This window comes from Galeopterus variegatus, unplaced genomic scaffold (genome assembly GCF_000696425.1).
Source record: "Galeopterus variegatus unplaced genomic scaffold, G_variegatus-3.0.2 Scaffold2047, whole genome shotgun sequence".
NCBI lineage: Eukaryota > Metazoa > Chordata > Mammalia > Dermoptera > Cynocephalidae > Galeopterus > Galeopterus variegatus.
The window spans coordinates 318,028-329,847 of record NW_007728158.1 but is presented as its reverse complement, the minus strand read 5'-3'; the positions used below and the strand labels follow the sequence as shown (position 1 = coordinate 329,847).

Genomic DNA, 11,820 nt, shown 5'->3' with positions numbered 1-11,820 from the left:
AAAAAAAAAAAAAAAAAAAAAAAAAAAAAAACATTCAGACGAGAGATCCAGGCCCATGGTAAGGATCAGACTGAAGATGTTGCTTCTCTCTTAAGCCTTTTATTTCAGTGGGTCTCCGAATAGCCATCATTAATGTGAGGAACAGAGGTGTGGCCAGAGCAAGGAAGCAAATAAATGAAGCAGGCTTGAGAAATATGTGAGAAAAGTAACATAATGTGGTTATGGCTCATGAAATGACTAGAAGACAATAGACGTGAACCCTAATAAATCTTCCAGGGAATTACTTTTCCAAAGAAACTATAAAAGCCCATAATTATTTAGAACCCCAAACAACCATCAAAGGAGATGTATTTTCTGACAGCCATGTCTGATGAGGGTAATATTCAAGAGAGAATCTTTTAGAGGGCACACCTGGGCAGCCAGCATGTCTTCCCCTGTCCTGACAGGGGACCTCACAACTTTTGCCTAGGGACTGCTGTGTATTGTCCAGGCTCTCTGTTCTGGGATGGGGGTACTTATTGTGGCTTTCCTTTCCCTGTTCTGTCGTGGTCTATTTGGCAGGTGGGTGGGACAAATGAATTGTCTTTTAGTTTATAGGTCATTGAACCATAAGGAACCATATCTGAGCCTGTGGAGAGGTCTGAACACCACTCAGAGATCACAGGAGCAGCAACTTGATGGATGCTGGTTTGTTCCCCATGGAGAAGGGCTGAGTGTGTCCTATCCACGGGGAAGGAGAACACCCAGGTATGTAGTGGCCAGAGGGATGGGCTGTGGCATAGACTGGTAGTGATCCCCTCAAATCTGCTCTGTTCTTTTTCTTAGGCATGAAGCTAGACCACTCCCAGGCCACCCTTCTCCTTCCATTTGGGTTTATCCAGTGACACGTTTTTTTCCAGTAAAATGCAAGTACAAGTAATATTTGCCACGTTGGACCCAGGCCCAAGATCATGGGCACAGCTCCACAATCTCTTCTCCCTCCTGCCAGAAGCAACTTGGATATGAGAGTAACCTGGCTTCTACCAAGGAGATGTTGACATGGCCTTAGGCGATGATGGAGACACAACTTGGGTCCCTGAACCACTGAGTGCAGCAGAGCTTTTTGCCATTCTGAACTGTTACAGGAGAGAAAAATAAAGTCGTTTCTCCTCTCAGGCACTGTGGTACAGTTCTCTTGTGCTGCAGCAGAGCAGCCTTAGCCTTAGCCTAACACTATCCTTGCTTTTCTGTCCATGTGACCCACCATGAGAACGGTGAATTCAAGTCTTCTACTACTTGCGAACCCCTATTCTCCTTGCATTCCTGTAATTAATGCCTGGTGAATGTAACAACTAGGTTATCTATTGCACAGATATTCATCATATGTAATCATTTAATTTGAGTGGCATTCTGCTATGTTACATAGCTGCTTGTCATTTTGCTTAATGCTTTTGGCCTAAATTGCATTTTGCTTGATTAACAAATCATGACATCATTATTATATTTATTTGCCTGGTGTGCTTTGCTCCTCCTTTAGTTTTCAGCCTCTTGAATTTGGGTTAGGTATGTCTCTTGCATATAGTGTAGAGTTGGATTTTATTTTTAGATTTAATCTGAAAATATTTTTTAAAAAACAAGTTAAGGGCCGGCCCGGTGGCGCACTGCTACAGTGCGCTGCTTGGGAGCACGGCGGCGCTCCCGCCGAGGGTTCGGATCCCACATACAGACCGGCCGCTCACTGGCTGAGCGAGGTGCGGGAGCAACACCGAGGGTTGCGATCCCGTTGCCGGTCCCAGTCCGGTACGGGCGCAACACTGAGGGTTGCGATCCATTGCCGGTCATGAAAAAAGACAAAAAGGAAAAAAAAAAAACAAGTTAAATACAGACCTATAACAAGTAAAGAGATTGAATCAGTAATCTGAAACTCCCAACAATGAAAAGTTTAGGGCCAGATAGCTTCACTGGTGAATTCTACCAAACATTTAACATCAATACTTCCTAAAGTATTCCAAAAAATAGTATAGGAGTGTATTAGTCAGGGTTCTCCAGACAGACAGAATCAATAGGATATGTTATAAATATATGAGAGAGGATTCATTAGGCAAATTAGCTCATGCAATTGTGAAGAGAAGTCCCACGATAGGCTGTCTGCAAACTGGATGTCAGTAGTGTGGCTCAGTCCAGGTCCGAAGGCCTCAAAACCTGGGAAACCAATGGTGTCCTTAGTGTAAGTCCTGGAACCCAGAAGCTGAAGAGTCTCGAGCTCTGAAGTTCATGGACATGAGAGAAGAGTGTATCCCAGCTCCAGTGGATAGAGAGAAAGAGCTTTGCCTTTTTTCTCCATTTTTTGTTCTCTCCAGGCCCCCAGCAGATTGGATGTTCCTGCCCACATTAAGGGTGGATCTTTCCCATCCAGTCCACTCATGCTGTCATGCTAATCTTTTCTGGAAACACCCTCATGGACACACTTAAAGAGATAGTTTTACCATGTTTCTCAGCATTCCTTAATCTAATTAAGTTGATGCCTAGAATTAACTTTCACAAGGAGGGAACACTTTTCAACTCATTCTGAGTCCAGCATTATCCTCATAATGAAGCTAGAGATACCACAAGAAAACCATGAACCTAGATGGAAAAATCATCAACAAAATACTAGCAAACCAAATCCAACAGCATATAAAAAGGATTATACATCATAACCAAATGAGATTTATCCCAGGAATGCAAGGGTGGTTTACTATAAGAAAATCAATTAGTGTAATACTCTATGTTAGGAGAACAAAGGGGAAAAACACATAATCTTTTCAATTGATGTGGAAAAGACATTTGACAAAATCCAATATGTTTTAATGATAAAAACACTCAAACTAGGAATAGAAGAAAACTTCCTCTACATGATAAAGGACACTTTGAAAAACCCACAGCTAACATAAACTCAGTGACGAGTGACTCAAAGCTTTCCCCCTAAGATTAAGAGCAAGACAAGGATACTTGCTTTTGCCACTGCTATTTAACACAGTGCTGGAAGTTCTAGCCAGAGCAATTAAGCAAGAAAAAGAAATAAAAGTCACCCAAATTAGAAAGGAAGAAGTGAAACTATCTTTATTCACAGATGTTATGATCCTATATGTACAAATTAGAAATAAACCACAACAATGATAACAATAACAAAAACTATGAGCTAATAAACAAACTCAGAATATTTACAAAGTATAAGATCAACATACATAAATTAGTTGTATTTCTATATGGTAGTAATGAACAATCTGAAAAGGAAATTAAGAAAACAATTCATTTATAATAGCATCAAAAAGAAAGAAATATGGGCCGGCCCGTGGCTCACTCGGGAGAGTGCGGTGCTGATAACACCAAGGCCACGGGTTCGGATCCTATATAGGGATGACCGGTTAGCTCACTGGCTGAGCGTGGTGCTGACAACATCAAGCCAAGGGTTAAGATCCCCTTACCGGTCATCTTTTTTTAAGAAAAAAAGAAAGAAATACTTAGGAATAAATTTAACCAAGGAAGTCCAAAACTTGTACACTATAAACTACAAAACATTGGTGAAAGAAATTAAAGAATATCTAAGTAAATGGAAGGATATCCTGTGTTCATGGATTGGAAGACTTAATACAGGCAAACTTCAATTTATTGTGCTTCACTTTATTGCACTTTGCAGACGCTGTGTTTCTTACAAATTGAAGGTTTGTGGCAACCCTGCTTCGAGCAAGTCTGTCTGTGCCATTTTTCCAACACCTTGTGCCCAATTTGTGTCTCTATGTCACTTTTGGTAATTCTAGCAATATCTCAAAATTTTTCATTATTGTTATATATGTTATGGTGATCTGTGATCAGTGATCTTTGATGTTAACATTGTAATTGTTTTGGGGTGTCACAAACTGTGCACATACAAGATGAGAACTTAATTGATGAATGTTGTGCGTGTTCTGACTGCTCCGCGGACTGGATGTTCACCCATCTCTCTCTCTATCCTCTGGCCTCCCTATTCCCTGAGATACAACAATATTGAAATAAGGCCAATTAATAACCCTACAGTGACCTCTAAGTGTTCAAGTAAAAGAAAGGGTCACATGTCTCTCATTTTAAATAAAAAGCTAGAAATGATTAGAAATGATTAAGTTTAGTGAGGGAGGCATGTTGAAAGCCAAAACAGGCCAAAACCTAGGCCTCTTTATCAAACAGCCAAATTGTGAATGCAAAGAAAAGTTCTTGAAGAAAATCAGGAGTGCTACTCTAGTGAACACGTGAATGATATAAAAGCAAAACAGCCTTATTGCTGATGTGGAGAAAGGTTTAGTGGTTTTGATAAAAAAATAAAATAAGGCATGACATTTCCTTATGCCAAAGCCTAATCCAGAACAAGGTCCTAACTCTCTTCAATTCTATGAAGGTTGAGAGAGGTGTAGAAGCTGCAGAAGAAAAATTTGAAGCTAGAGAGGTTGGTTTATGAGGTTTAATGAAAGAGGCTGTCTCCATAACATAACAGTGAAAGATGAAGCAGCAAGTGCTGATGTAGAAGCTGCAGCAAGTTATCCAGAAGATCTAGCTAAGACCATTGATGAATGTAGCTATACTAAACAACAGACCTTCAATGTAGACAAAACAGCCTTTTATTGGAAGAATATGCCATTTAGTTCTTTCATAGCTACAGAGGAGAGGTCAATGCCTGGCTTCAAAGCTTCAAAGGACAGTATGACTTTCTTGTTAGGGGCTAATGTAGCTGGTGACTTTCAGTTGAAGCCAATGCTCATTTACCTTTCCAAATATCCTAGGGCTCTTAAGAATTATGCTAAATTACTCTGTCTGTGCTCCATACATAGAAAAACAAAGCCTGGATTACAGTGCATCTGTATACATCTTGGTTTACTGAATATTTTAAGCCCACCATTGAGACCTATTACTCAGAAAAAGAGATTCCTTTTAAAACATTACTGCTCATTGACAATGCACCTGGTCACCCAAGAGCTCTGATGGAGACGTACAAGGAAATTAATGTTGTTTTCACGTCTGCTAACACATTATCCATTCTGCAACCCATGGATCAAGGGGTCATTTCAACTTTCAAGTCTTATTTAAAAAATACAAATTGTCGGGCCGGCCCGTGGCTCACTCGGGAAAGTGCGGTGCTGACAACACCAAGGCCCCGGGTTCGGATCCCATATAGGGATGGCCGGTTAGCTCACTGGGAGAGCGTGGTGCTGACAACACCAAGTCAAGGGTTAAGATCCCCTTGCCGGTCATCTATTTAAAAAAAAAAAAATACAAATTGTAAAGTCTGCAGCTGTTATATTGATTCCTCTGACGGATCTGGACAAAGTAAATTGAAAGCCTTCTGGAAAGGATTCATAATTCTAGATGCCATAAAGAACATTTGTGATTCACAGGAGAAGATCAAAATATCAACATTAACAGGAGTTTGAAAGAAGTTGATTCCAACCCTCATGGATGACTTTGAGGGGATCAAGACTTCAGTGGAGGAAGTAACTGCAGATGTGGCGGAAATAACAAGAGATCTAGAATATGAAGTGGAGCCCAAAGATGTGAGTGAATTGCTGCATCTCATCATAACAGTTTAATATGGTGGCTTGTTATACATGAGAACAGGAAGTGGTTTCTTGAGATATAATCTCCTTCTGTTGAATTTGCTGTGAACATTGTTGAAATGACAAAGGATTTAGAATATTACATAAACTTAGTTGATAAAGCAGCACCAGGGTTTGAGAGGATTGACTCCAATTTTGAAAGTTCTACTGTGGGTAGGGGCCGGCCCGTGGCTCACTCGGGAGAGTGTGGTGCTGATAACACCAAGGCCACGGATTCAGATCCCATATAGGGATGGCCGGTTTGCTCACTGGGTGAGCGTGGTGCTGACAACACCAAGTCAAGGGTTAAGATCCCCTTTTAGGTCATTTTTTTTAAAAAAAAAAAAAAAGTTCTACTGTGGGTAGGGGCCGGCCCGTGGCTCACTCGGGAGAGTGTGGTGCTGATAACACCAAGGCCACGGATTCAGATCCCATATAGGGATGGCCGGTTTGCTCACTGGGTGAGCGTGGTGCTGACAACACCAAGTCAAGGGTTAAGATCCCCTTACCGGTCATCTTTTTAAAAAAAAAAAAAAAAGTTCTACTGTGGGTAAAATGCTATCAAATAGCATCACATGCTACAAAGAAATCTTTTCTGAAAGGAAGAGTCAATTGACATGGTAAACATCATTGTTGTCTTAGCTTAAGAAATTGCCACAGCCACCCCAACCTTCAGCAAGCACCTCCCTGATCAGTCAGCAGCCATCAACATGGTGGCAAGACCCTCCACCAGCAAAAAGATTATGACATGCTGAAGACTCAGATGCTCATTAGCATTTTTTAGCAAAAAGTATTTTTAAAATTAAGATGCATACATTGTTTTTTTAAGACATAATGTTGTTGAACACTTAATAGACTACAGTATAGTATAAACATAACTTTTATATGCTCTGGGAAACCAAAAAATTTGTGTGACTCACTTTATTGTGACATTTTATTGTGGTGGTCTGGAACCAAACCCACAATATCTCCAAGGTATGCATATCTCCAAGGTATGCCTGTATTATTAAGGTGGCCAATTTTTTTTTTTTTCCAGAAATGGAAAAGCTGATTCTACAATTCATGTGGAATTGCAAGGGATCCTGAATAGGCAAAGTAATCTTGAAAAAAGAACAAAATTGAAAGACACTTCCTGATTTCAAAATTTACTACAAAGCTATAATAATCAAAACAATGTGGTACTAGGGTCATCATATAAACCATGGAATAGAATTAAGAGTTCAGAAATAAATCCAAACAATTGTCAATTGTTTCTTGGCAAGGTTGCCAAGACTATTCAATGGGTAAAGAATAATTTCTTCAAGAGATATGCTGGAACAACTGGACATCCACATGCAAAAGATCAAAGTTGGGGCCTTGCCTTATACCATATACAAAACTAACTCAAAATAGACCAAAAATCTGAATATAAAAGCTAAAACTATAAAATTCTTAGAAGAAAGCATAGGGGTATTTCTTCATGACCTTGGATTTGGCAATGGTTTATTAGATATAATACCAAATGCAGAAGCAACTAAGGAAAAAAATAATTAAATTGGGCTTCATCAAAATTAAAAGCTTTTATTCATTAAAGAATACTATGAAGAAAGTGAGAAGACAATCCACAGAATGGCAGAAAGTACTTGCAAATCATATATCTGATAAGGGTATGGTATTTAAAAAATATAAAGAACTATTACAACTCATCAACAAAAAGACAAACAACCCCATTAAAAAATGGGCAAAGGATTTGACTGGCATTTGTCCGAAGAAGATATACAAAGGGCTTAGATATCCCGTGAGTGTTGTGCCAGTGTCTGGCATTGAATATTGCTGGGGTTAGTCCCTTTATGAGTGACTTGATTTTTTATTTTTTTTGGCCTGGCTGCTCGAAGGATTTTTTTTTATCTTTAAAGTCTGATAATTTTATCAAGAGACTTTTAGAATTTACTGTTCTAGGTCAACTTTCCCTGGCACATATAGTACCTTTTAGGTAGGTTCACCTTTTTTATTTCAAGAAAGTTTCCTGCTATTTTTAAGTATTTATTGTATTTCATTGTTTTATTTTTGTTCTTTAGAGATTCCAATTATGTATATGTTGGCTCTCTTTTGTCTTTTTTTCTATATTTATCATTTCCTCTCTAGCTAACAAAACAAGATAAAACAGCAACAACAAAAATACCCACTTTCTTTGTTTTGTCTCATTTTGTTCACATTTCTATTTCTGTCCTCCATTTCCATTACTGTGCTGTGTCTGTCTCCTTTCAATTGCATCTTTGTTTCTGAAATAGCTTTGTCTCTTCCCTCAGTTCTTGCAGTTCTCATTTCCTCCCCCCACACTGTCTTGCCATGTCTTTACTGAGTTATTCTATTTCTGCTTTGTGGTCTCTCACAGGGGCAATTGTTTTATTAAGACATTAATTCACAGAACACTGTTTGGTCAGATTTTTCATCTATTCCATGGTAATGATATTTTCCCTGGCCAATATTCTGTCTGGTAGCCTTTACTAACCTTTCCTTTAGTATCTTTGCATTGATTTTGTGCTAACTCAGTTTGAAAAATTACATGCCATGGAATGAGTTGGACTTTCATGCCAAGCTATTTGTTGAAGTTTCTTTCAGAGAGTGTAATTTTGCTGGCACTTTCTAAGATCTGCTGCCACTGGGCTATTGTGCTGTTTTCTCTTCATATTCATGGCCTCACCCTATCTCCCACCACCCAAAATAAGGCTTCTCCATCTCTCCTCTATTCTCAGATCTGTAGCTTGTGTCATACACATGGGATCTAGGTTGTGATTTTAGAGCAGTGGTTCTCAACTGGGCGCAATTTTGCCCCTCAGAGGACATTTGGCATGACTGGACACATTTCTGATTGCCACATTTGGGGTGGGGAGTGATGCTACTGGCATCTCTTGGGTAAAACCCAGGGATGCTCCTAAACATCCTACAATGCCTAGCTCAACCCCATAACAAAGATTTATCTAGCCCAGAATGTCAGTAGGGCCAAGGTTGAGAAACTTTGCTTTAGAGGGAGCCCTCAGCTACAGGTAAAGTATTTTTGCTGGAGTTTTTTGAAATCGGCTACTCTGGGCTGGTGGGCTACTCAGCACCCCCCACCCCCCACCCACCACCCTAATCTCCCCCACCCCTCTCCTCACCCCAAGCAGTTTCTGTGCACTTCTCTTTATGGCTTTTATATGAAATCTTTGCTTTTGCCAGTCTTAAAGTGTTTTCGAGTCTGTGGTTTACATAATGGAATCTGCATTATTTTTCTTCTTACTTTTTTGCTTTTTGAACATCGGGGAAAAAAAAGAGGAACTTTACTGCCTGCTGCTTCTACATACATCCCCAAATCTCTGGAGGAACGCTTTAACCTAAAACTTCATGACTGAAAAAAATAAAAAAATAAATAAAATAAAACTTCAGCTTGACGGCCGGCCCCTGTCTCACTTGGGAGAGTGTGGTGCTGATAACACCAAGGCCACGGGTTCGGATCCCTATATAGGGATGGCCGGTTCGCTCACTGGGTGAGCGTGGTGCTGACAACACCAAGTCAAGGCTTAAGATCCCCTCAGCGGTCATCTTTAAAAAAAATAATAAAAATAAAATAGGAAGCATTTTGATAGATTGGGGATAGAAAAACATTCAGAGGGACTGGTGCAAGGGATGTCACACGATGGCAGAGTACAAGGTGTGAAGGTCCAGAACCCTGAAGATTCCTCCCACCTGGCTCGCTGGGTGTCATCTCATTGAACTGAGCTGTCCTCTACTAACTGGACCCTTCTAACCTCTGTGCTACCTTATTCTAATCCTGCCACCATCCTCCCTCAACCAGGCAGTGCTTTACCCTGCCAATAGTTCAGGGTCACAGCCCTCACCAGTGCCCCTTGACAAGTCAGCTCCTGACCACTGATCCATGACTGTGACCATTGACCCTTGTATTAGTTTTTTTCTGATGCTTACAGCATAAGTAACTGAAACTGGTTGATTTGTAAGAAAATGAAACTTATTGCTTAGTTTCTGACGCTGGGAAGTCCAAAGTCTAGGGTACACATCTGGCGAGGGTCTTCTTTGGTGGTGGCTTTACAGCAATGCTGCAGTCTCACATGGCAGAAAATGGTGGAGCAGAGAGGGAGTTAGATCCTCATGCACGCTCCTATTAAAGCCCTCGAAACCATGCCCGTGACCACCATTAAACCATCAACTTAATCACCTCTTCAAGGCCCCACCTTTCAATTACCACGGTAAGATTTCCCACCCTCAACAGTTACAGTGGGTATTAAGCTCCTAATATATGGACTTTGGGGGACACGATTCAATCAATCCACAGCAACTCTCTTCTTAGCACTTATCACTGTCACAATTTTGCAGTTATCTTATTTATCAGTTCATGCCTTGTCTACGGTGATAGACTCTGAGCTCCATGAAAACAGACAGCATGTCTGATTTTGTCACCATTGTAGCTTCTGGGTCTACTTGGCATATTGTAGGCACTCAATAAACACTTGTTGGAGGTATGAGTGACTATAGCCCTTTGCTTTCCCATTCATTCCAACATTGACATTTCCAAGAGTCCTGTAAGCGAATGTCCTTAGCTGGAAAGGATGAGGGTACCACTGATGGTTTAGAGAAAGAAAGGGCCTGTTCCCAAAACCCCACACTAGGCAAACAGCAGAGCTAACACCCAGACCAGTGTTCATCCCGCCTTTGTGTACTTGTGTCTCCCACTAACCTTCATGCAGTGTTCAGATTCTCAGCCCCATGGAAGCACCTTTGGGTTTCTGGAAACCCATGCAGGGGGACTCTGGGTGATAAATAGTTCTCAGGAAAATGGAGCTTTTAATATTCCTAATACTTTGTTTTCAAATTTATGTAATTGAGGTGTTACTGGTGATTCACGCTGATACAGGAGAGGTCTTAGAACCCATCTCAAACGGACAGCTATGCTTGGCTGCTCAGTCCTGTCGGTGACCAGAGGAAACCTTTCTGGGAAGACACTCTCACTCCTCCCAGGGAAGGCTCAACTCACCTGGTAATAGTAGGTATCAGGGCTAAACCTAGCAGATTAAGAGCTATGTTGTAGGGCGTAGGAGATTTGCTGTCACTGACTGGCACAAGAAAGGAGTGTCTGTGTCATGTTTATCAACACAGCCAAGAAGAAGGTGAATATCAGTTAAAAGCAAAAGTCACTCATAATGAAAGCAATGACCCAGGACCAGGGCAGGGGGACACCAAGGAGCAGGGTTTCTGTGTATCTGAATCACTGAGGGAGCTGGTTAAATGCACATTCTTGACCCTATCTCAATAATGCTGAATCACAACTTCTAAGAGGAATTTTTAATCTTTTACAAACATTAATCCAACCGTATCTTGACCCTATCTCCATAATGCTGACAACTTTGATATCTAACGTCTTAGAGAAAAGACCGCACAACGTGGCTTGGAATGAGACACACCCAGTGTCAAATATATAGGTCAGGACTCAGGTTTTGTGAAATAATCCAACACTGTCCCAGGCAGCAAAGTAATTGTTGTGTAATATGTTCTGCACACAAAATGACTTTGAGTGATAGTTTTAATGTGTGAGTGTTCCACTTAGGGGTTATATATACATATCCATCATTCATTTTTAAAAATGCAGATGCATTTCTGTTCTTTGGTTGGTTTTGATATATATACTGGAAAAGAAACCTCAGTATTTGTAATAATAGTTTGCAAGGTCATAAAGCTTAATCAAATACCATCCCCATGTTCTTAATAGGCTTCTTCTGTCTGTGTCTTCTCTTCTCTTAAGACTGCTGTCACCTGGATAATCCAGGATGATCTAGTCTTGAGATCTTTAACTTAATTACATTGCAGTTACCCCTTTTCCAAATAAGTTCACGTTCAGAGGTTGCAAGTGAACATATCTTTGGGGGGGCCACCATTCGTTCCCCAACACCAGCCTCCAAGATGTCCCCAAGGATTCCTGCCTTCTGGTATTCAACCCTCGTATAGTTGGCTCTCACAGTACACAAAGGCTGATCTGTGTGACCAGTAGAATACAGCCAGCTACTGTGTCATGAGCAATGGAGAGGCTCATGTGGTAGAAACAAAGCCTATGGTCAACAACAATATGAGTAAACTTGGAAGCAGATGCTCCAGTTCCAGTCAAGCCTTTAGTTGACTGCAGCCCTGGTCAAGATCTTGGTTACATTCTATGTGAGACTCTGAGCCAGAACCTCCAAACTAAGCAGCTCCCAAATTCCCAGCATACAGA

General features: G+C 40.7%; 1 long non-coding RNA gene across 1 annotated transcript; it reads left to right on the top strand.

Moving 5' to 3' along the window:
* The first annotated feature begins 598 nt into the window (after nucleotides 1-598).
* On the top strand, nucleotides 599-1,156 carry LOC103596584. The gene is made up of 2 exons (XR_551057.1): nucleotides 599-747; nucleotides 826-1,156. It is a non-coding gene; the product is annotated as an uncharacterized LOC103596584 (long non-coding RNA).
* Nucleotides 1,157-11,820: the final 10,664 nt, after the last annotated feature.